This window comes from Oncorhynchus keta, chromosome 34 (genome assembly GCF_023373465.1).
Source record: "Oncorhynchus keta strain PuntledgeMale-10-30-2019 chromosome 34, Oket_V2, whole genome shotgun sequence".
In the NCBI taxonomy this organism is placed as follows: Eukaryota; Metazoa; Chordata; class Actinopteri; order Salmoniformes; family Salmonidae; genus Oncorhynchus; species Oncorhynchus keta.
In genome coordinates this window covers 40,032,163-40,056,010 of record NC_068454.1, presented here as the reverse complement: position 1 = coordinate 40,056,010, position 23,848 = coordinate 40,032,163, and the positions used below count along the sequence as shown (strand labels likewise).

The following is a 23,848-nucleotide window of genomic DNA, read 5'->3' as shown; positions in this document are numbered from 1 at the left end:
AAGTGGTTTCCATATGTTTGTTGTGTTTGATACAGTTCCTTGTATTCCATTCGAACCATTACAATGAGCCCGTCCTCCTATAGCTCCTCCCACTAGCCTCCACTGATAAAGGTGCAGAAAGGGACTGACAATGGGGAACAATTTACTAAATGATTATGGTATCCTGCTTAACAAAATGTGTAACCAAGGAAACTGTTTTCCCCTTACCATTGGTCTATTCAACAAAGCGAGTCTCCAGTGAAACGCCCTCTTTTACAAACTAGACCCAATGAATACTGAAGCTGCAAACCAACAGCCTAGGTGACGTCATGCATACTCGTATTCCTTTGGCGTGGAAGCGGAGAGGGAAGAAGGGATCTTGTTCTTGACTATGGAGGCGAGTTACACTGCATGGGACTAGGAGCGGACTTGTAGAGGTGCTACTTCCATGCTGATTAAGTTACATGTTCCAATGTGGATCCACGCCAAAACACAGCGATCACAATAATACTCCTTAAGGTACAGGCTCGTTTTCATTCATTCTGAAAGCATGGAGAAAATCTGTAAAAATGAAAACATCTGCAGGCTAAAGGTCTGCGCTAGACAAGCTACTATTTAAGTCCTCTTTTTTTACTTTTTAATTTTTTTTTACTATACAAACAGTGCAGCATGTGTTTATTTCCTGCTTTTGCCATAGCCTATACATAGCAAGCAAGGACCATAATGAAAACTAAATCTTTCTCTTGTGACTGATTCACTACCACGCACACCTCTGAGGGTCATTCACTGGCTATTGAGTGTGCCCCTTGATACATTGCAGCCGAAACTTTTGATTTGTCCATTATTGTATCTTGTGGACGTTACATGAAGTGTTACTTTCTGTAGGATTTATGACTCTGAGGTCGAAATGCACCGGTAGAAAATGAATAGGCAGGTGAGTTTAGTGTGTGGGAATCTGAGGAATGCGAGGATTAGGGGCGGAGATTCATGCTCTTCCCTTCTTAATTTTCTCACGTTTATTTAGATTTAAACTCACGACTGTATTCAATGCCCTAACCTGGTCAATCAGTCACTATATTTGCCATTGGCGTTGATGCTTATTTTTTCCATTCTCAAATGACGTAGCCAGATTCAAATGTTGTACAGTTCTGCACCAATTTCGAACCAAAACTATATATTTTTTTGGTCACGCTAGAGAGTGACTCCCGGTCCCTTAAATGTCGCTTAATTTAAGTTATAAGCCTAATAGTTGTAGACCGATCTAACATTGATACAATGTATTTGGGATTGACAATGTTGGTGTTTATTCTTTTGTCGCCCGGTCAACAGTTTCGTGTTAATATCAGCTAGTATAAAGAAGAAGAAAAAATCAGCTCGACTACTTCACGTGTCCCATCGCCGTTTTCTGGATTCATGCAAATCAAGGCAAAACACGTTTGAGCAGATTGATACTCTGCAACTCGAAAGAAAAGTGAAGTCGTGTCAGTCTGAAGGCCGTGTGAACGGTTATTTAGCATCAGTAGCCTATTAAAGTGTAAGGAACAAGGCAATATTTTAGTGTGCCGTTTTCTTTTCCCAAGCGCGCACTATTGCTTAGATGTTGATATTTCAAATAACTCAAACCGTATAGGAGTAGCCTGCCGTGCCATCATCACACAAGACCGGTGTATCCTTACACACTGGAATTGGAGGACCTTTACAAGGACGTATGCACTATGCAGAAATAGATATGTGACTGAGACCAGTACAACTGCCTCTGGACACTTGTAAATGATTAGAACATATTCTTAAATCTCACAACATGTACACGAAGGCATCGAAAAGGAATTTCCTTGGTTGTCATGGGCAGCTGAAACACTGCATAGGTTTTGTGTCTGGGTGAATTGTTATGGAGATTTGATGGACAGCTGTATGAAATAGTTATTTGTTCAGTTCTGCCATTTATCAAATCACTTTAGGTCCAGTTTGTGACCTCTGCACTCTTTGGTGTGCAGCAGTGTGTTCAAAATAACCCTTTGGTTATTCTAAAGAATTGTTTCTCACTGTGGTCCTCTTCCAATCCTTCTCCATGTTTCCTCTTCTGTTGAAAAGTGTTATGTATGTTTGCCTGGTCATCTATTGGTGTCGATGATGATGATGATGATAGAATTGAACATGGCATTGATGTAGCATACTATAATATCATCAGCAACCTAAATATCAGGAACATCTCTAGTCTCCAAACGTGGGTCTATTTGCCTATCGAGGCAAGCTCTGGACATACCTAGCCCTAAACTGTACAGTAGCTGACCAGGTAGTGGAGGTGATAGCTCCTCGTGATTCACATTACCCAAGCCACAGTCCCAACAGCTGACATCTATTGAAGGAATTCACTTTATCTCAAAACATGTAGCTTTCGCATGAGGTATTGCAGCAAAGGCTCCAGGTAAAAACGTTTTGTGCAAGTGTTCTGCTATGGAGAATGTGATTTTGCTCTTGCAGTGCATAAATGGTGAGGAGTTGTGTGTGTGTGTGTGTTTTTCGCTCCTTTGTGGCACGATGGGAGACAATCGCAAATGTCTTATTGGAGTCTTGTGGGTTTAACAACAACAACAACAAGGTTTGTTTGAATAGTCTGACCCCATGAGAGTTTCTGCCCCTCACTCTGCTCCTTATCTGGGTATAGATGCAATCAATTAATGCACTGTACTCCTATGTTGTTGTCAGAGCTTTTGGCTGTAGATGAAGGCTGCTTTGCTTGCATGGTGTTGGGAACAAATGCTGCTGTTCTAGTCGGAGTCTGCACAAACACAGCCAAGTTCTCTCTTAAATGGCACCCCAATTCCCTTAGTACACAACTTTTGTCCAGAGCCTTATGGGCCCTGGCCAAAAGTGGAGCACTATATAGGGTGCCCTTTGGAACTCACTGCCCGTTTTGGTGCAATTATTTTGAACCCATGCTCATGTCAGATTCTGTTTAACAGGAACTGACATCAGTCAGATGAGTAGTTCAGTTGCTCTTAGACGCCCCTTCTTGATAAGTCATTCTCTAATGCTGCTCAGACAGACCGTAGCACGGCAAAGCTCAGCTCACTCTGCTACAAATCTTGGGCCCTATTAAAAACAGTTTTGAAAAATTTCCCGAATTCTGTTTTCTATTTTTTTTTTTTTTCAGGTTTTCACTCTCAATTAACATTGTTGTGGACTTAGAACGACCAATTGTTGTTTTTCCACAACAATGTTAAACCACTCCACAAGACAATGTTTGAGGTCTGGGAAAAATTGAAGAAGTTTGGATGTTTGGGTGCAGTTACCCTTTTAATGCAAGTGTGCACCAGGAAGAGGCCATTATTTGGTTAAGTGCTGTAGCACTCATGTGATTGCAGAGTTCTTGAGGACGACCACAAGTTGTATAAATTCCAGGTTGAGCCTGTAATATCGATCCGTTTTTTTGTCACATGGGAGACTGACTTGTCTGGGAATAGACAAACTGTGAGCGGGACATATTTTAATCGGTGACCTTGTCAACAGAGCGAGAAGAGACAAACCAACACCCACACATGAAGGTCTGAACCGCTGACCTCCCTAAACTGGAGTATTTTAATAAATACCAGGCATATTTCTGAATCTAGGCTAGTGCCCTATCAGATTTAATGCTAACATTCATGAGTTGTACTGTATATGAAAATCAAGGTAATTAAAGGATTATGCAGTCCACATGCAGTGCGCATTCAGTTCTCCTACTATAGGCTGTTCGGTTTGTGGTACCAAATCATTTCACTGTGAGGCCTGTGCGGCCCGCCGCTCTGCTGATCTTACTGGATATATAGATAAATTCCTGAAAGGTTTCCAGATTTCATGGTTTGGTTGGATCCTGGGCGGCTGAAGATAATGAACACAAAGCATGTCAGTGCTTTGAGAGATTAGGCACACAGTGAATTTTTGTCCAGTGAAATAGCCCTCCATAGTCAATGGCACACTGAGAATGAATGACCAGCGGCTCTCCACTCTCCAGCCTTGTGCTATGTGGAGTGGATAGCAGTGAATGGGAAAGAGCCATTTTAATTTCAGTGCGAGTTGCTCCAGATGTGGCTCACTCGCTAGAAGAGAGTATTTTCTTCTAGCTCCTAATCCTACCTGCAGTTTTACCTCGACGGGGAAGAGCAGGATGGCATATTGTTGAATATTTCAAAGACTAAGTGCTTGTTACTGTACAACTCCGGGGTGCCCGCTCTCTTGTTACGAGAGGCAGAAGCCTGAAGGGGACAGGCCGTCTCCCCGCTGAGCACATTTGCCGAACAAACAAGGCCTCCAGAGAATTCCACAGCAGTCAGTGAGCATTGGATGACTTGACATAACCTGGCATGACTCTGTGTGATGAATGGACAATTGTTAATCCTAATGTCAAATCGGCGTAAGTAATACACATTCAGCGGTGTCCAAAATGACCAGTAGTTTTGTTGTTTTGTCGGTATAGATGTTTTCCTTCACCGAGAACCCTATAGTTCGATGTATCACCCAGCCTCGCTATTCAGTGGTGCGCTGACTCTTTATAGGCTTCTGGTGAAATACTACACGTGTCGTATCGGTTGGTCGTCCCAGAGTGGTGTGTGCAGGCACGCTTGGGTGTCGGATTTGGTTTGAGGTAGCCTTGCGTTTTCATACGCCAAAATCACATTGTTATCACGCCTTCCTTGGAGGTCTGGAGAATTTTGTATTGCAAAAAAATGGTTTGAATGGTTAGCTGATCTTGATTTGGATGTTACATTCTCGCCCAGAGTCTCAGAGTTGTAGTGATGAGGCAAGATAGTAGCTACTAAAATGGTTGGATACCACAAAATTGGGGAGGAGAAAAAAAAGGGTAAATTAAAAAAAAAAAATAATAATAATTAACAGGCACCGCATTGATTATATGCAACGCAGGACAAGCTAGATAACTACACACGGTTGATGATATTACTAGTTTAACTAGTGATTATGTTATTGTTTTTTATAAAGATAAGTTTACTGCGCTAGCCAGCACCTTACTTCGGCTCCTTGCTGCACTCGTATAACAGGTTGTCAGCCTGCCACGCAGTCTCGTCGTGGAGTGCAATATAATCGGCCATAATCGGTGCCCAAAAATGCTGATTACCGATTGCTATGAAAACGTGAAATCGGCCCTAATTAATCGGCCATTCCGATTAATCGTCGACCTCTACTCAGTATATCAGCTATCTTAATCCATTTGGTAGCTTATCATATGGCATGCATCGCCAATGCGTGTATGGTGGGATTACTGGCCTTCTGGGAATCTGTCATCTGAAGCAGAGAAAAAGTCACACATTGTTTACATGTTGAGCTATATGTTCTCAAGTTAAAATGATACCAGTAGGCAATGTATGGGGCTAACTATATAACTCATTTTGTACCTTCCTTTTATGTGCTGATATAGAGTACCAGTCAGAAGTTTGGACACACCTACTCATTCAAGGGTTTTTTCATTATGTGTGCTATTTTCTACGTTGTAGAATAATAATGAAGACACAAACTATGAAATAACACCTATGGAATCATGTAGAAAAAAAACAACCTGTAAAAACCAATCAAAATGTATTTTAAATTCTTCAGAGTAGCCACTATTTGCCTTGACAGCTTTGCACAAGCTTGGCATTCTCGCAACCAGCTTCATGAGGTAGTCACCTGGAATGCATTTCAAGTTACAGATGTGCCTTGTTAATTTGTGGAATTTCTTACCTTAATGTTTTTGAGCCAATCAGTTTTGACAAGGTAGTGGTGGTATACACAAGATAGCCCTGTTTGGTAAAAGACCAAGTCAATATTATGGCAAGAACAGCTCAAATAAGCAAAGAGAAATGGCAGTCCATCATTACTTTAAGACATGAAGGTCAGTCAATATGGAACATTTCAATAACTTTGAAAGTTTCTTCAAGTGCTATGATGAAACTAGCACCCATGAGGACCGCCACAGAAAAGGAAGACTCAGAGCCACCTCTGCTGCAGAGGATAAGTTCATTAGAGTTAACTGCACCTCAGATTGCAGCCCAAATAATGCTTCAGAGTTCAAGTGACAGACACATCTCAACATCAACTGTTCAGAGTGGGTGAATCAGGCCTTCATGGTTGAATTGCTGCAAATAAACCACTACTAAAGGACACCAAGAAGAAAGAGACTTGCTTTGGCCGAGAAACAAGAGCAATGGACATTAGACCGGTGTAAATCTGTCCTTTTTTGGTCTGTCCAAATGTGAGATTTTTGGATTCAACCACCATGTCTTTGTGAGACACATAGTAGGTGAACGGATAATCTCCGCATGTGTGGTTCCCACCGTGAAGCATGGAGGAGGTGGTGTGATGGTGTGGGGATGCTTTGCTGGTGACCCTGTTGGTGATTTATTTTGACTTCAAGGCACACTTAACCAGCATGGCTACCACAGCATTATGCAGCGATACACCATCCCATCTGGTTTGCGTTTAGTGGGACTATCATTTGTTTTTCAACATGACCCAAAACACACCTCCAGGCTGTGTAAGGGCTATTTGACCAAGGAGAGTGATGCAGTGCTGCATCAGATGACCTGGCCTCCACAATCACCCAACCTCAATTCAATTGAGATGGTTTGGGATGAGTTGGCCTACGGAGTGAAGGAAAAGCAGCCAACAAACCCTCAGCATATGTGGGAACTCATTCAAGATTGTTGGAAAAGCATTCCTCATGAAGCTGGTTGTGAGTGCCTTGATGACCGCTTTGCACACTTTTGGCAAAGGGTGGCTACTTTCAAGAATCTCAAATATAAAATATTTTGATTTGCTTAACACATGATTTCATATGTTATTTCATAGTGTTGATGTCTTCACTATCATTCTACAATGTATAAAATAGTCAACATAAAGAAAAACCCTTGAATGAGTAGGTGTCTTTTTGACTGGTACTGTGTATAAAATTGTTTAGTGCAAATCCAACCCTTGTAATTTAGGTACAGTATGAAAATAAGGAGATGACAATTAGGTTACAGAAGATTAGCGTTACAGTTAACATACGAGTTCCCCTAGTAAATAGTCAGGAGCAGTGGAACTGGCTTCGAGGTCTGATAGAGCAACTATCACTGACCCTGGATGTGCTAGATACATATATTATTGACCTTTACTCTTTTCGGTCAATAATATGTGACCCGATTTAGGAAACTAGGCATATGTCGCAAGACAAAGGAGATGATTGTAGACTACAGGAAAAAGAGGACCGAGCACGCCCCCATTCTCATTGACGGGGCTGTAGTGGAGTAGGTTGAGAGCTTCAAGTTCCTTGGTGTCTACATCACCAACAAACTAACATGGTCCAAGCACATCAAGACAGTCGTGAAGAGGGCACAATAAATCTTATTCCTCTTCAAGAGACTGAAAAGATTTGGCATGGGTCCTCGGATCATCAAAAGGTTCTACAGCTGCACCACCGAGAGCATCCTGGTTGCATCACTAGCTGATATAGCAACTGCTCGGCCTCCGATTGCAAGTCACTACAGAGGGTAGTGCGTACGGCCCAGTACATCACTGGGGCCAAGCTTCCTGCCATCCAGGACCTCTATACCAGGCGGTGTCAGAGGAAGGCCCTAAAATTGCCAAAGACTCCAGCCACCCTAGTCATAGACTGTTCTCTCTGCTACCGCACGGCAAGCAGAAGCGGAGTGTCAAGTCTAGGTCCAAGAGGCTTCTAAATAGCTTATACCCCCAAGCCATAAGACTCCTGAACATCTTGTCAAATGGCTACCCAGACTATTTGCATTGCCCCACTCTCCCCCTCTTTTACACCGCTGCTATTCTCTGTTATGGTCTATGCATAGTCACTTTAATAACTCTCCCTACATGTAGATATTACCTCATCTAACCGGTGCCCCCTCACATTGACTCTGTACTGGTACCCTGTGTATATTGTCTCACTATTGTTAATTTACTGCTGCTCTTTAATTACTTGTTACTTTTATTTCTTATCTGTATTGTTGGTTAGGGGCTCATAAGTAAGCATTTCACTAAGGTCTACTACACCTGTTGTATTTGGCGCATGTGACCAACATTTTATTTTGATTTGAAGTCACAGCTTCACAGGAGAGCCGTTTTGAACATAACAAAACAAGTTCAAAGAAATGCCTTCTCCAACATGTGACCTTTCCTGTGCCTTAATATCAAACTTGTATGCCATCTGTAAATATGAATAAAAGTCTAGTTGGTTCAGCCACAGAAAAAGTCAGCAGCCTTCCACTAGCCATGATTGGCTTTGATAATGAGTGGTCTGGACATGCCGAGAGATGAGTTTGGTGTGATGGACTACTTTCTGGAGGGCGATCGTGCCATGCTGACTCTCGCTCTGACTCTGAAAATGAATCAGTCTGCCGTGAAGCTTTCATCCATGTATACGGGTAAGAATCTAAGATCGAACCTGTTTGTCATAGCTAGCGAACGTTAACTAATTTGTTTGTATTGCTAGTTAAAGCTTGCTGTTAGCTGGTTAGATGGCTGGCTTGCTAACGTTACTCTGTCTATTGGGATTTTAGTTCATTTAAAAAAAAATGCTACATAAGACCGAATACAGGTGGTGAGTCACATGCGGTTTTTATTAACATTTTGTTTGCTTTATAATTGTGAGAGAAATGTAACTATCTTGTAGCCTACAAGGTTAGCTGACTTTTCTCAAAACGAACATCCATTGTGGCTAGCTACTTCTTGTCTTTCATGCTAGCCTGCACAGCCAAATATCACGCCAGAAAAATCAACATTTTAAAAATATTGATATTCCCAGCATTGTAAACTGTTTCTCCCCTCTTTCTTCAGCTCATCTCTAAATAACAGAGAAATGTAGTATAAACCAGCCTGCTGCAAACGTTCAAAAATGTTCTGTCACCAGTGCTTGTTTTGTTGAAATGTTTAGTCCTCACGCACTCTTACTCGTATGGCACTAATCTGGTTAACAAGGCATTTGATTGGTGGACTTGTTGCGAGGGCATCACTGATTTACACCAGGTTCCCACCCCTCATTAACTGATTTCTGCATGGAACTTCTCAAGGGAAGCCTGATTCTCGACGAGGCTAGGTTTGAGGTGATTGCATCTCCCCTATGTCAGAAACCTATATATTCTCCTCAATCCATGTGGGCTGATGTCAGAGGCTTATGCAGGCTGCGGAGGCTCCAAGTCTAAAACTGCAACGGTGTATAAGCCAACCTTAATACAGAAGCCAACCTGCAGGATCCCTACGCCTCACCTGCTTCCGTCATGGCCATTCCAAAAGCAAATGAGAAGATTCACTTGTTAAATGTCAAGCAATTTCAAAGTGCTGTATGTTGGATAATTAACTTCAGTGAAAGGGGTTGAGCCATTTGAAACAGTTCCAGTACATGACATTTATATTGGCATTTCATCAGATGCTATTATGGACTTAATTTTTTATTTTTATTTTCACAGCGGTTGGTTTTAAGATCTAGTGTTCGTGTTGAGCTAGAATACTCCCATCAGAAGCTTTTTAACTTGATAAAGACACGTGGCTCACGGTATTGATAAAGACACGTGGCTCACGGTATTGATAAAGACACGTGGCTCACGGTATTGATAAAGTGACCAGATCAAAGCTGATGAATTTTGAGCCTTGAGCATTGACAAATTAGACATTTCCACTGCACATTCTTCTCTTCGGGTTTTCCCTTTCCATGACAAAGTTCTGACATGATCCTATAAGCAGAGAACATTCCCAGAATAACCCGCAATTTACTCCCTCTGTGTAATGTCAGAGAAAGTTGACAACTCTATTATGGCCATTGGCCACTACGCTAACAGCTATATACTGTATAATGTCAGGCAGTCAACACATTAAAATGGCAAATTTTCCACCAGTTTTACTATTGAATATGTCACTGGCGTGTAGGGCCTCATATCAGCCCGTTTCACTTCAACTGCTTTGCCAAAACCTCTCTATTTGGATCATGTATTTAAAGGGCCAGTGCAGTCTAAATGCATTTTCTTCTCGTGTGTGTTGTATCCTATTGTACAACAGCTGATAAACAGATTTAGTTGCTGGTTGCAATTACAATCTACACAGGAACTTCTAATCAGCAGGATTTTGCATGTGTGGAATTTCAGCTTGCCTGGTGATATCACCTGGTGGTAGATAAGATAAATGGCTGCTTTGGACCTTTAAATCTCAATATCAAATCATTTCTGGGTAACAATTAAGTACCATACTGTGCTTGTTTAAAAAAAAAAAATGGTAAAAACAAATTGCTTCTTAGTAAATGGCAATTACTCAAACAATAGTTTTTTTGTGTGGTCTGAGAGAGGAGGTGAAAACTGAACTAGCTGTTATTGGCAGAGCAGTTTGGTGCTTTCTTTCTGTCACCAGGCAGTCCAAAACTCCACCCCACCAAACAGGCTGAAATTTCACTAAACACTACTTACACTAAAAGGGCATATCATAATGTAACCACTTTCACAGTATTATTCCAACCTTGTAGTGTGGAAATATATATAAAACACACAGGAAAATCACGTTTTTTGCTAGCACTGGTTCTTAATAGACCAATAAGTTCCAAACCTATCTGCTAATAAACGGTTCATTTAGTTTTCCCCTTCCCACTCAAGCCTCTCCCAGAAGTCATAGCAAAATTCTTGCTTGGGAATTGTTTTTGTTGCAAAAAAAAAAGGAAGCTATTTTTGACAATATTTAATGGAAAGCTATTACTAAGGTACTAAATTGTTACCCATAAATGATTTAATATTGATATGAAAACAGCTGCATTAGGCCTTTTTTTAACTCCCAGCTGCTCATACCTTCCTCACAGTTGTTGATATGACGAGCTAGTTTGACCTTCAGAAATGGTTGATATTCATGAAATGCACTACATTGATAATACTTGAACAGTGATTTTTTTTTTTTTAAAGCGGGGCATCACGAGCTGTAGCATGAGGAACGTGATGACACTGCACTTAGGGATATTGCTCCCTCTCAGACATGCATTGCAGTCCAATGCCTCTGATAAAAGCACACATTTCTACCTCAGAGCAGTAAAGTCATGCTTGGACTACATGAATCATAACTGAGATTACAACTAAGGGGGAATTTATTTGACTAACCTGTTGGGTGTGATTTATGTTTCAATTAAAAGCCCTTGTCATAGATTCCTCAACCCAGCTCTCTCCCACTCCTCCCAGTGCTCGATATCCCCATTCCTGTGGCTTTGCTTTATAAGCCATCTTGTGTTTCAAAGAGTTCATGTTTTTAAAAGTGCCATTTGCTGGGTCAAAAGGTTCATAGACTCATTTTAACAAAGTAGAGCGTGGTATTTAGCTCACTGGCCCCACCAAAGCATTGTTTTTAAAAGGGCCGCCGAAGGTGATTGAACTTCTTTTTTTTTTTTTGCCATTTTCCTCATGCTCATTTCCCTTTCTCTACATGGCTCAATGCATGTTAGCGCCCCAGGTGCATACTGCATTTTGGTTTAAGTTTTATTTGTTTATGCTAAGCCCCCAAGGAAGAGTCTAAATGGAATGCATTGAGTTGGAACACATCATCTTTGCTAACCTCATATACAGCCCTTGTGCAGGTAAATGCATGCAAATTCTGTGACAATCTCTACATTGTATTATTTGCCCCATCCCTAGGTTGGAAAGGAAATATGTACTTGGCCTTTTCTATTGTATAGGCCTTTTTAAATTTTTATTTATTTATTTATTTGATCTCTATGCAGTTTTACCTGTCCTTGAAGACTTGACTCACAGAAATAGTTGAGCTGTTCCAGCTAAGGGTTCTGCTAGAGTGAGTGAGTGATTTGAAAGATACGTTTTACTTTGTGTAACACACAAATGATACATTGGCTTTTATTGTGCAGGATTCTCTGAGACGTTGGTGCTCAGCTTTGTAGCTTGCGGTTTAAGGTCAACGATACACCGCGGGGCAGTGACTTCACAGATTCAATGTGACAGGACGTTTGTTTGCACCAAAGCCAAAGGAGGGAAGGCAAATGTGACAAATGAAACGAGACCTTAGAATAAAAATGAGAAACTGATTTTAGTTTGATTTCAAAGGTGAAAGGTGCTTCACTTTTTTTTTCTCACTTGCTATGACTTAATCTATTGCTCAGCACACTGTAGTATTGCAGAAGCTTTCCGAGGAGCTGAGATATAACAATTATGAATGTTAAGTGTTCTAAAATAGGGGAATAGTGCTTTTACAGCCAGGTCTGTTTTCGTGGCCGTGTTGCAGTCCAGGACAGTAGAAGACTGGTGTTTTTGTCTATGCAGACAACAGAGTGCAGCGTCCCGATTTTGAAACAGCCTGTAGACTGAACACTGTGTGGAGGCCATGAGGCCATCTCACCTCCCACACTGCAGGTCAAGGACATCCGCAGGCTGGAGCGATAAAGTGTGTGTGTGTGTGTGTGGGGGGGGGGGGGTTTGTTGGAAGTGTTAATGAGCTGTAAAGCTATCGGTGCTACGCTAGCTGCACGCTAACTGGCCCTCAATGATTGACTCGCCTCAGACGGAATTATTATTTATTTTCACGAGAAATGTACTCCATCCCCAATACCAAGGCTGTTAATAACATGCTTTTCATGCAGTTAACAGTAACAACCCCCTCATTTGAATGGACGGCAGCATGGCTCTCAGTGACCCCCTGCTCGCCACTCTCTAAAGAGGTGAGTATTTTAATAGGCAGAGTTAATGCAAATCAGCCTTCACGGGAGATGTCGACAGATCCAGTTTGACTCTTTCTGCATAAACTCTATCTTTGAGCATATACTGCTGGTAGTTCCTACTAAGGAATAGGTTGATGCCCTGTTTCTTACCCAATAATCTCCTCCCATTGGTTATTGGGATGGGGTTTTATATGCCTTTCTTCCATAGTGTCAACTTCTTCTCTCCCATTTTTATGGTGGTTTGATCCTTTTCCGTATCAATGACTAAATGCTTTGTGTGTTTTTGCATTAATGACGGTAACACTTTTTTTCATTTCAAGTAGTTTTCAAATCAAATTTTATTAGTCACAGTTTTACACTTTTAGATGAAGTTGCTTTGCACCAGTGGTAGGCAACTAGATTCAGCCGCGGGCCGGTTTTGTCCAAGCGAATGGCCGGAAAACAATTATAATCATTTGTACCCTGCAAATTGACCACAACTAAGCCCAAAAATGGATTGTATTTGGGAAATAATTTCGTACCTTGATAACATTGAGTCACGATCACATATGTCAATTTTCTTAATTTGTGGGAGTACTTGGCAACAGATTTCCTAAGTTAAACTACTTTTTACGCTTACTTCCTGGTGATTTTGGGCTACAGCAAAAACAAAACGCCTGTTGCCGACCACTACTTTACACAAGCTCCTTTTAATCTTTATACAAGTGTAATACTGTAATTACTACAGTAACAGCGCTATTTAATATTATTTGAGGAATTGCTTTGTAGTGGCATAGTAATGGAGTTGAGCGGTTTTTGTTATTACACATTTGGAATAAGGAATCCCAATTCCTCTGGATTGTAGATGGCAGTTCCGTCTGTGCCTTAATATTTATAACTTTGTGTTCAGCTGGTTACCTCTCACTCCCATTGCAGTTTATAGCTCCTTCTTTTGTTGTTGATGCCAATGGAATTTATACTTGTGCTATCACCAATGATAGAATTCTGTGCCAAAGGGAAACTTAAGCGATCCCGTGCCTCTGTTTCCAAGCTCAAACGGAAGCCTGAATCTGCGTCCTAATATACCATATTCCCTATATTGTACACCACTTCTAGTAATCAGGTCAAATAAAATGTATGCGTCTTTCGCTCAAATTGTGTGACATCCGTGAGGCAAATGGTGGTCACACCTGATACTGACGGGTTTTCTGATCCACACCCCTACATTTGTTTTTAAAGGTGTCTGTGACCAACGGATGCACATCTGTATTCCCAGGCATTTTGAAATCCATAGGTTAGGGCCTAACGAATTTATTTCAAATGACTGAATTTCCTTTTCTGAACTGTGTAACTCCAGTAAAATCTTTGAAATGGTTGAATGTTGCGTATTTTATATTTTTGTTCCCAGGCAATAGGGTGCCATTTTGGGACACGAACCTGTGACTCATGACAAATTTCTACGTGGACGTTGACTCGGAGGGAACATGACGGCAAGACGGCGAGCTCATAGACCAGGAAACTGGAGGACGGGAGTTGTGAGGGACGGCTGGCGGGGGCGGCACGGCTTTGCCTTTATACCACATGTCATTTTCTCATGGTGTTGTAGAGGGAACCTGACACAGCCCTACTGGGCACTCTGCCCACGGCTGGATGGCTGCCGGATGCTGGCCCTGTCAATACCAGTGATGCAGCATAGCAGAGAAACCAGGTTGAAGTGATGTTGATACTTCACTGTGATCATATTAATTCCCCCACTATACACTCACAACATTCTACAATTGCATGTGTTCTTGCGTGAGTACACGCACAGTAAGGTGACAGGAATATCCCACAGAGGGGTGTGTGTGTGTGTGTGTGTCTAATTGTTGCTGCTGTCATCCCCCTTAACTTCCCATCTGCTTTAATGAGCCTACAAGGATGCCCTATTGATGAATAGGCAGCCAGATAAGCTAATGCTGTTCTTCCCAGTGGTGTGATTTGATCATTTGTCAGAGGACCGTGAAGGCAGTTCATCAGCTGCTGTAATCGGTCTAAAACGGGGGAAGTAGCCGATGTGCTGTGCACGCTCGGTAATTCACTCCAGGCAGGATGCATTGTGGGAGCCAGATCACTGCCAATAGTAGGCCAATTGTTATGTTAATGCACCTTTTACATCCGATTTGATTCCAGTCATTTCGATCATCTTGGAATTTCTCACGGGTCCTTTCCATAAAATCCTGCACACTCACAATGTTCACATTAAAATTTGATAACCACCTGAAATGGGAGAAATAAATCACCACCTATGTATGTGAGGCAGAATGGAACATTGATTAAACTGAATTTATTTCCGACTTTCCGGCTGAAAGAATGAATAACTTTCACCGCGGCTCTGATCACCATTTAATTTCCCTTCTTTATGAACCGCTGCGGCGGCTTGAGTGTTATTTCTGTTCTGGCTTTGTTTTGCTGCTGTATTTGCTTTAGCAAATGAGCCTGTCGTGTTCACTCTCATGGAGAAAATTGGAGCATTCATCTTGTATTCAGCTCTTCCAGGGAGAATCCTAAGTTGACTTCTGTGTTTTGTCCGTGTGTGACCAACATTTCACTTCAGAGATTACATCAACCCACAGAGCCAATGTATAGGCCTTGATTCTTGAGGGTGTGCAGCAGACTCCATTTGATGCGCCAGTCCCCCTTTTTAAGTCGCCAATCCTTTGGGCGTCATTCACATTCAATCGGAGCGTAATTTATGCCCCCAGCCCCGCGCTGTCACGACACGTTATTGATGACCTGTTTTGAACAGCTGATTTTAAACATTTGGATCAGCGAGGCTTGTGGCTGCCAAGTAAAACGTTTAGGGATCTAATAGCCTGTCGCGTTCTGCTGTCCAAGAAGACGTCATGTATACAGGACCAGTCACACGTTTGGACACACCTACTCATTCAAGGGTTTTTCTTTTAATAGGGTGCCATTTGGGATGCAAGCAGGGTGAATGAACAGAACAGGAGGAAGTTCCTCAGAGTGACCGCTCATAGTCTTCTGGTTGCACAATGTAGACCGATTTTTCAATTATTACCCATGAAGTAATCTCCCTCTTGTCCACTTGCAATGGTGAGTCACTTTGGTTTAATGCATTTCATTGGAAGAGGTCTATCTGGGTTATAAGTTGTATGAACTGCCCTGGTGTGACTTGTGTTTCTTGCCTTTATTCCTGGTTTACCTTGAGCCATGCCCTGTTCACACACGCTCAGATTAGCCTGGAGTGATTTAGATGTTACTACATTTTGTAGGATATGATTCAAGGACATCCGAGGCGGGCAGAACATCTATAACATTCCTCCCACATTTCAAATCCCTCTCCAGTCATCCTATTGAGTCGGAGGACACTTGACTCGAGGTCTCGGTCTATCCACACAGCTCACCTCTGCCTTTAAAAAAAATTCACCCTCTTTTAATACTATATCACCACGTGAATAGGTAGGTTTTCGATCTACTTCTGGGTTATATAGTGTATACAGTAATACTGTGTGTGTGTGTGTGTGTGTGTGTTATAAAATATATTTAATCTCCAGCATGGACTAGGATACATTCCTCCAACTTTTGGGGTGTGTTACAGAGTAAAGCACTTTCAGCTTTTGAGCCCTTTCAGAAAGTAAAATGTTTAGGGATCTAATAGCCTTTTGTGTTCTGCTGTCAAGGAAGGCATCATGTATACAGTACCAGTGACACGTTTGGACACCTTCTCATTCAAGGGTTTTTCTTTTAATATTTTCTACATTGTATAATAATAGTGATGAGATCAAAACTGAGAAATAACACACATGGAATCATGTAGTAACTAAAAAAGTGTTTTTATATTTGAGATTCTTCAAAGTAGCCACCCTTTGCCTTGATGACAGCTTTGCACACTCTTTGCATTCTCTCAACCAGCTTCACCTGGAATTTTTTTAACAGCAGTCTTTAAGGAGTAATGCTGAGCACTTGTTGGCTGCTTTTCCTTCACTCTTCGGTCCAACTCATCCCAAACCATCTGGGTTGAGGTTGGGTGATTGTGGAGACCAGATCATCTGATGCAGCACTCCGTCACTCTCCTTGGTCAAATAGCCCGTACACAGTCTGGAGGTGTGTTTTGGGTCATTGTCCTATTGAAAAACATGATAGTCCTACTACGCGCAAACTGGATGAGATGGCGTATTGCTGCAGAATGCTGTGGTAGACATGCTGGTTTAAGTGTGGCTCGAATTCTAAATAAATCAGTATCTCCAGCAAAGCACCATCACACCACCACCTCCATGCTTCACAGTGGGAACCACACATGCAGAGATTATCCGTTCACCTACTATGAGTCTCACAAAGACACAGCGGTTGGATGGAAAAATCTCAAATTTGGACTCATCAGACCAAAGGACAGATTTTCACTGTATAATATTCATTGCTCTTGGTTCTTGGCCGAAGCAAGTCTCTTCTTTATGTTGGTGTCCTTTAGTAGTGGTTTCTTTGCAGCAATTTGACCATAAAGGCCTGATTTCACACAGCTGGTTGAGAGAATGCCAAGAGTGTGCAAAGGATGGCTACTTTGAAGAATACAAGATATATTATGTTTAACACTTTATTATTTTTTGTTGCTACATGATTCCATACGTGTTATTTCATAGTTTTGATGTCTTCACTATTATTCTACAATGTAGAACATGGTCAAAATAATGAAACCCTTGAATGAGTAGGTGTAAACTTTTGGTGTGTGTGTGAGTCACAGACACACACACACACACACACACACACACACACACACACACACACACAGTTGAATTCATACATACACCACAGCCAAATACATTTAAAATCAGTTTTTCACAATTCCTGACATTTAATCCTAGTAAATATTCCCTGTTTTAGGATCACCGCTTTATTTTCAGAATGTGAAATGTCAGAATAATAGTAGTGATTTTATTTCAGCTTTTATTTCTTTCATCACATTCCCAGTGGGTCAGAAGTTTACATCCACTCAATTAGTATTTGGTAGCATTGCCTTTAAATTGTTTAACTTGGTTCAAACGTTTTGGGTAGCCTTCCACAAGCTTCCTACAATACGTTGGGGGAATTTTGGCCCATTCCTCCTGACAGAGCTGGTGTAACGCCGTCAGGTTTGTGGGCCTCCTTGCTCACACATGTTTTTTCACTTCTGCCCACACATTTTTTTATGGGATTGAGGTCAGGGCTTTGAATGGCCACTCCAATACCTTGAATTTGTTGTCCTTAAGCCATTTTGTCATAACTTTGGAAGTATGCTTGGGGTCATTGTCCATTTGGAAGACCCATTTGCGACCAAGCTTTAACTTCCTGACTGATGTCTTCAGATGTTGCTTCAATATATCCACATAATTTTCCATTCTCATGATGCCATCTATTTTGTGAAGTGCACCAGTCCCTCCTGCAGCAAAGCACCCCCACAACATGATGCTGCCACCCTGTGCTTCACGGTTGGGATGGTGTTCTTTGGCTTGGAAGCCTCTCCCTTTTTCCTCCAAACATAACGATGGTCATTATGATCAAATATTTATATTTCTGTTTCATTTTGGACATTTCTCCAAAAGTACAATCTTCGTCCCCAGTTGCAATCCGTAGTCTGGCTTTTTTAATGGTGGTTTTGGAGCAGTGGTTTCTTCCTTGCTGAGTGGCCTTTCAGGCTATGTCAATTATAGGACTTGTTTTACTGTGGATGTAGATACCTTTTGTACCTGTTTCCTCCAGCATCTTCACAAGGTCCTTTGCTGCTGTTCTGGGATTGATTTGCACTTTTCGCACCAAAGTACGTTCATCTCTAGGAGACAGAACGTGTCTCCTTCCTGAGCGGTATGATGGCTGCGTGGTGCCATGGTGTTTATACTTGCGTAATATTTTTTTTACAGATGAATGTGGTACCTTCAGGCGTTTGGAAATTGCTCCCAAGGATGAACCAGACTTGTGGAGGTGTACAATTATTTTTGAGCTCTTGGCTGATTTTTCTTTTGATTTTCCATTGATGTCAAGCAAAGAAGCTGTGAGTTTGAAGGTATGCCTTGAAATATATCCACATGTATACCTCCAATTGACTGAAATTATGTCAATTGGCCTATCAGAAGCATCTAAAGACATGACTTCATTTTCCAAGCTGTTAAAAGGCGCAGTCAACTTATTGTATGTAAATGTCTGACCCACTGGAATTGTGATACAGTGATATAATCTGTCTGTAAACAATTGTTGGATAAATGGCTTGTCATGCACAAAGTAGACGTCCTAACCAACTTGCCAAAACTTCAGTTTGTTAACAAGAAATGTGTGGAATGGTTGAAAAACACTTAGGTTGGAGTCATTAAAACTCGTATGTAAACTTCCAACTTCAACTGTATATGTATATATTTCAAGAGATGGGCAAACGGAGGTGTGTGTGTGTGTGTACATACAATGCCTCTTTTTTGCCCTCTCGAATCTTTGAAGTGAGGTTAATCTCAGTAGAATTCATGTCATTGTACTTGGAGAAGAAAATTGTGTGACATGAAATTGTCACACAATTGTCACACAACAGTGAAGTATGTGAGGCTCCCTTTAACTTGTGTATAACACATGCTTTAAAACTAAATTACATCAGCGACTGTAGTTATTTTTGATTATAGTCAGCAGTCTAAGTATATCTGCTTTGTCTCTAATAGTTTGGGCTGGGACTTTCAAAATATGTTGCTGACAACTACTTGGTAAGAAATATGTTGCGTTCTTGCTGAAGTCTTGATGTTTTTTTTTGCCCGACGTAGAATTACAATTTCATGTCTGTTATTTTTGGGGGGGGTTTTGTTTTTATCAGCGCTGAAATAATGTATCGACCACACTTGGTGAAGTCTGAAAAGGCAGCCAGAGACCGCATATCACTTTTTATTTAGCAAAGTCAATATGCTATTTGAACGAGGCAATTAAGCATTGTAGGTGTTTGGGGACATTGCCATGGCTACTTTGTGCTCTGTAATGGAAGTCTGGTTCCCGACGAGCTCTTTATTGCACACGGCCAAGGCATCGATCAGTAGTATTCTAGTGGCGTTAATTATGCCCTTTGTTTTCTGCCCTCATGCCGGCTTAAGAAGTCCAGAGGAACCAATGATTGGGGGGGCCAAGAGTTTTAATGGAATGTTATACTTGGACCAGTATAACCCATTTTATTAGGCCTTCTGCATATTGTACGATCAGCTTTAGTTTTTGCCATGTGGCGTAGGTAGACCTGTACGAGGGTTTCTGGTCCAATGATCAAATACAGCATACATTTAATTTAATAATTGTGTGTATCTAAAATGTGGTAAAAGTAAAAATCCCGTACCTAATTTCGTAGTCAAAGTAAGGGGAGCACCACATTGTGGTAGGCTTTCATTCCAAATTCTGTGAGTAGCTAGCTCGAGTCCGCTCACATCTCTATTTGAGAAGTTCGATTTCCCAGGCCTTATGTTTGAAGACCGAGCAATCGGCATCTGAACTGCTACTCTGCTGAGACTGCCTGCCTCTGAAGTTCAGGCTAATGTATAATTATATCTGAGCTCTGGTTTTCCCTTCCACGTTTTATTTTTTGTTCAACACTTGTGACTTGGTTAATTTGGGTGTCAATCAGCCTTATGAAACCTTCTTCTCCACAGTTCTTCTCTTCCCTCGTGTTGACTGATGCTATAATGGGTATTATTACCCTAAGCCACCTTGCGTTCAGTCTCATGACCAGAAGGGTTATCTACTCTTTGTAGATGGGGAAATGGGAGATGAAGGAATGTGTCTGTCTGACAATCTGTTTGATTTTCTTTTCTCTGCTCCCTGGGGAAGATGCCATGCATGGCAGGGGCCACAGGTCAGTTGTCATGAGAAACTGGAAAGTGATGAAGTAATTAGTCTCTACTGTGGACTTCTTTTGAAGGTGCAGTCCAACTTGATTTTCCTGTGTTTTATATCATATTGTACAACAGCTGAGAGAACTAACAGTTTAAAACAGTCCTAGCAAAAGTCTTGCTCGAGAAATAGTTTATTGCTAAATAGCAGTTTGTAAATTAAAAAAAAAATGGAAATGTATTTCAGTAAAGTTGTAATTGTTACCCAGAAATGATTTGATATTGATATAAAAATGACTTCATTGTGCCTTTTTTTTCTTTTTTTTTCTCTGTTGAATTTTACCCCTTTTTTCTCCCCAATTTCGTGGTATCCTATTGTTTTAGTACCTACTATATTGTCTCATCGCTACAACTCCCGTACGGGCTCGGGAGAGACGAAGGTTTAAAGTCATGCGTCCTCCGATACACAACCCAACCAAGCCGCACTGCTCCTTAACACAGCGTGCATCCAACCCGGAAGCCAGCCGCACCAATGTGTCAGAGGAAACACCGTGCACCTGGCAACCTTGGTTACCGCGCACAGCGCCCGGCCCGCCACAGGAGTCGCTGGTGCGCGATGAGACAAGGATATCCCTACTGGCCAAACCCTCCCTAACCCGGACGACGCTAGGCCAATTGTGCGTCGCCCCACGGACCTTCCGGTCGCGGCCGGTTACGACAGAGCTTGGGTGCGAACCCAGAGTCTCTGGTGGCACAGCTGGTGCTGCAGTACAGTGCCCTTAACCACTGCGCCACCCGCCCCACCCACCCGACCTTCCACCCGCCCCATTGTGCCTTTTTTAAAGACATGTTCCGGAACTTTGGCCACTACTAAGAATTTGAAACCTCCCAATTATTTATATGAATAGCATGACAGGGAAACGGAACGGTTAAATTAAACGCGATATGTAAATCTGGATTCTCTACGGCTTTCGTTCTGGTCACTGCATTGATGAATCCTCAACGCTTAAGGTGGGGACCGACAGCCCATCTCAGTATGTAGGCCTTTCATCTCATGGTAACTTTTTAAATTAAATGTTATTTTGGGGAAAGTGTACTGTAATTTGCTGCAGCATAGCCTATGCTAATGTGATATAAGGAACGGATGCACGTTTAATTGACACATTTCCATCTGGCTTTCGGGGTCACATTTTTTCAAATTGTAAAGTTATCTATTGCAGCTGCAGAGATTTAAAACACTCCTACATCATTGCTTTAAATACGTGCCCGAGCTAACAGTCTCGCAGCCTTTCTCTCCATCAATTCCATTCAAATTGCATCCAAAATAGATGATCTTCTTCAATATTGATTTGTGTGTGTGTGTCCTAGCCTAACTCTTTCAGGTAATACTTTCAATGCAGTATTAGCCTTTATATTTAGCTAATTAATGATGGGTTATGCCTAATAAGCTTTTAACTTATAGCTTCTCTCTCTTGCGCTTATACGAGCACACACCTGTGTTTCGATGGCCTCTCCTAAAAAATAAAAAAAATAAAATAAAAAAATGCTCCTTTGCTCTTCTACTCCCATGCAGGAAAATCTAGAATAGCTTGCTGGACATAATGGTTGAAATATTTCTTATACCAATAGACTATTCGAAGAGGGACCCAAGCTCTTGTTTGATGAATGTTAAATACAGCAGCCAAATGAGCTCGCGGGTGGTTTGAAAGAAGCCTATAGCAGTTCCTTATTCAGACCCATAACCATTCAAACCTCATGAGAAGAAGTGAAAGCCTTCTGCATCGCATTATAGTCCTATATTATTCAAGCATGTCATTAAAATGATGAAGACAAGGACAATGACATTTTACTTCATTTAACTGTTGAAAGCGAGGAAGGACTGAAGTAACACTAGAGAAAGAGGAGTTAAGCTAATAACATTAGGGGAAATATTCTGATAAATGTAAACCAAATTCACTAGCCTATACTTGTAACTTTAGGCTGCATGCGCTGCACCAGAATCGCATGTTCTCTCCTTGTTTTATGAACGAGGCTCGTAATTCCAGTCTGTATAATCCAATATAGTACAGTAATAGTTCACACACTTTTTTTTTCTCCCCCCCATAACTTAACCCAAGAGAGCATAGCTACATCTTATGTACTTTTTCAGTTTTTTCTGTTGTGCAGTTGCCTATATAGCCTATGTATTGGATAGGGCTCATTTAAATGTAATTAATCGGGCTCAGGTTGCATCAGCCTTGAATGTTCTAATCAAATCCACACAGGCCTACAGTGGCTTGCGAGAGTATTCACCCCCTTGGCATTTTTCCTATTTTGTTGCCTTACAACCTAGAATTAAAATAGATGTTTTTGGGTGTGGGGGGTTTGTTGTATCCTTTGATTTACACAACATGCCTATCACTTTGAATACGCAAACATTTTTTAGGGGTGAAACAAACAAGAGATTAGACAAAAAAAAACAGAACTTGAACGTGCATAACTATTCAGCCCCCCCAAAGTAAATACTTTGTAGAGCCACCATTTGCAGCAATTAAAGCTGCAAGTATCTTGGGGTATGTCTCTATAAGCTTGGCACATCTAGCCACTGGGATTTTTGCCCATTCTTCAAGGCAAAACTGCTACAGCTCCAAGTTGGATGGGTTCTGCTGGTGTACAGCAAACTTTAAGTCATACCACAGATTCTCAATTGGATTGAGTTCTGGGCTTTGACTAGGCCATACCAAGATATTTAAATGTTTCTCCGTAAACCACTCGAGTGTTGCTTTAGCAGTATACTTAGGGTCGTTGTCCTGCTGCAAGATGAACCTCCGTCCCAGTCTAACAGTCAAACAGGTTTCCCTCAAGGATTTCCCTGTATTTAGCGCCATCCATCATTCTTTCAATTCTGACCAGTTTCCCAGTCCCTGCCTATGGAAAAACATCTCCACCCATGATGTTGCAACCACTATGCTTCACTGTGGAGATGGTATTCTCGGGGTGATGAGAGGTGTTGGGTTTGCCCCAGACCTAGCATTTTCCTTGATGGCCAAACATATATATTTTAGTCTAATCTGACCAGAATACCTTCTTCCATATGTTTGGGGAGTCTCCCACATGTCTTTTGGTGAACACCAAACATGTTTTGCTTATTTTTTTTTAAAGCAATGGCTTTTTTTCTGGCCACACTTCTGTAAAGTCCAGCTCTGTGAAGTGTACAGCTTAAAGTGGTCCTATGGACAGATACTCAAATCTCCGCTGTGGTGCTTTGCAGCTCCTTCAGGGTTCTTCGGTCTCTTTGATGCCTTTCTGATTAATGCCCTCTTTGCCATGTCCATAAGTTTTGGTGGGCGGCCCTCTCTTGGCAGGTTTGTTGTGGTGCCATATTCGTAAAAAAAATTAAATAATGGATTTAATGGTGCTCCGTGGAATGTTCAAAGTTTCT

At 41.5% G+C, this 23,848-nt stretch overlaps 1 protein-coding gene across 7 annotated transcripts in view; it reads left to right on the top strand.

Moving 5' to 3' along the window:
- The first annotated feature begins 305 nt into the window (after window positions 1–305).
- Window positions 306–23,848, top strand: part of LOC118367122 (plakophilin-4) — a 147,870-nt gene continuing 124,327 nt past the window's right edge. For 5 of the 7 annotated variants that reach the window (XM_052493863.1, XM_052493861.1, XM_052493865.1 and 2 more), the window contains exon 1: window positions 306–498. The gene's annotated coding sequence lies outside the window, so the exon portion shown is untranslated. Of the gene's footprint in view, window positions 499–890; window positions 914–23,848 lie in introns of those variants that run through there. The other 2 variants (XM_052493864.1, XM_052493860.1) reach the window with 2 other exon arrangements.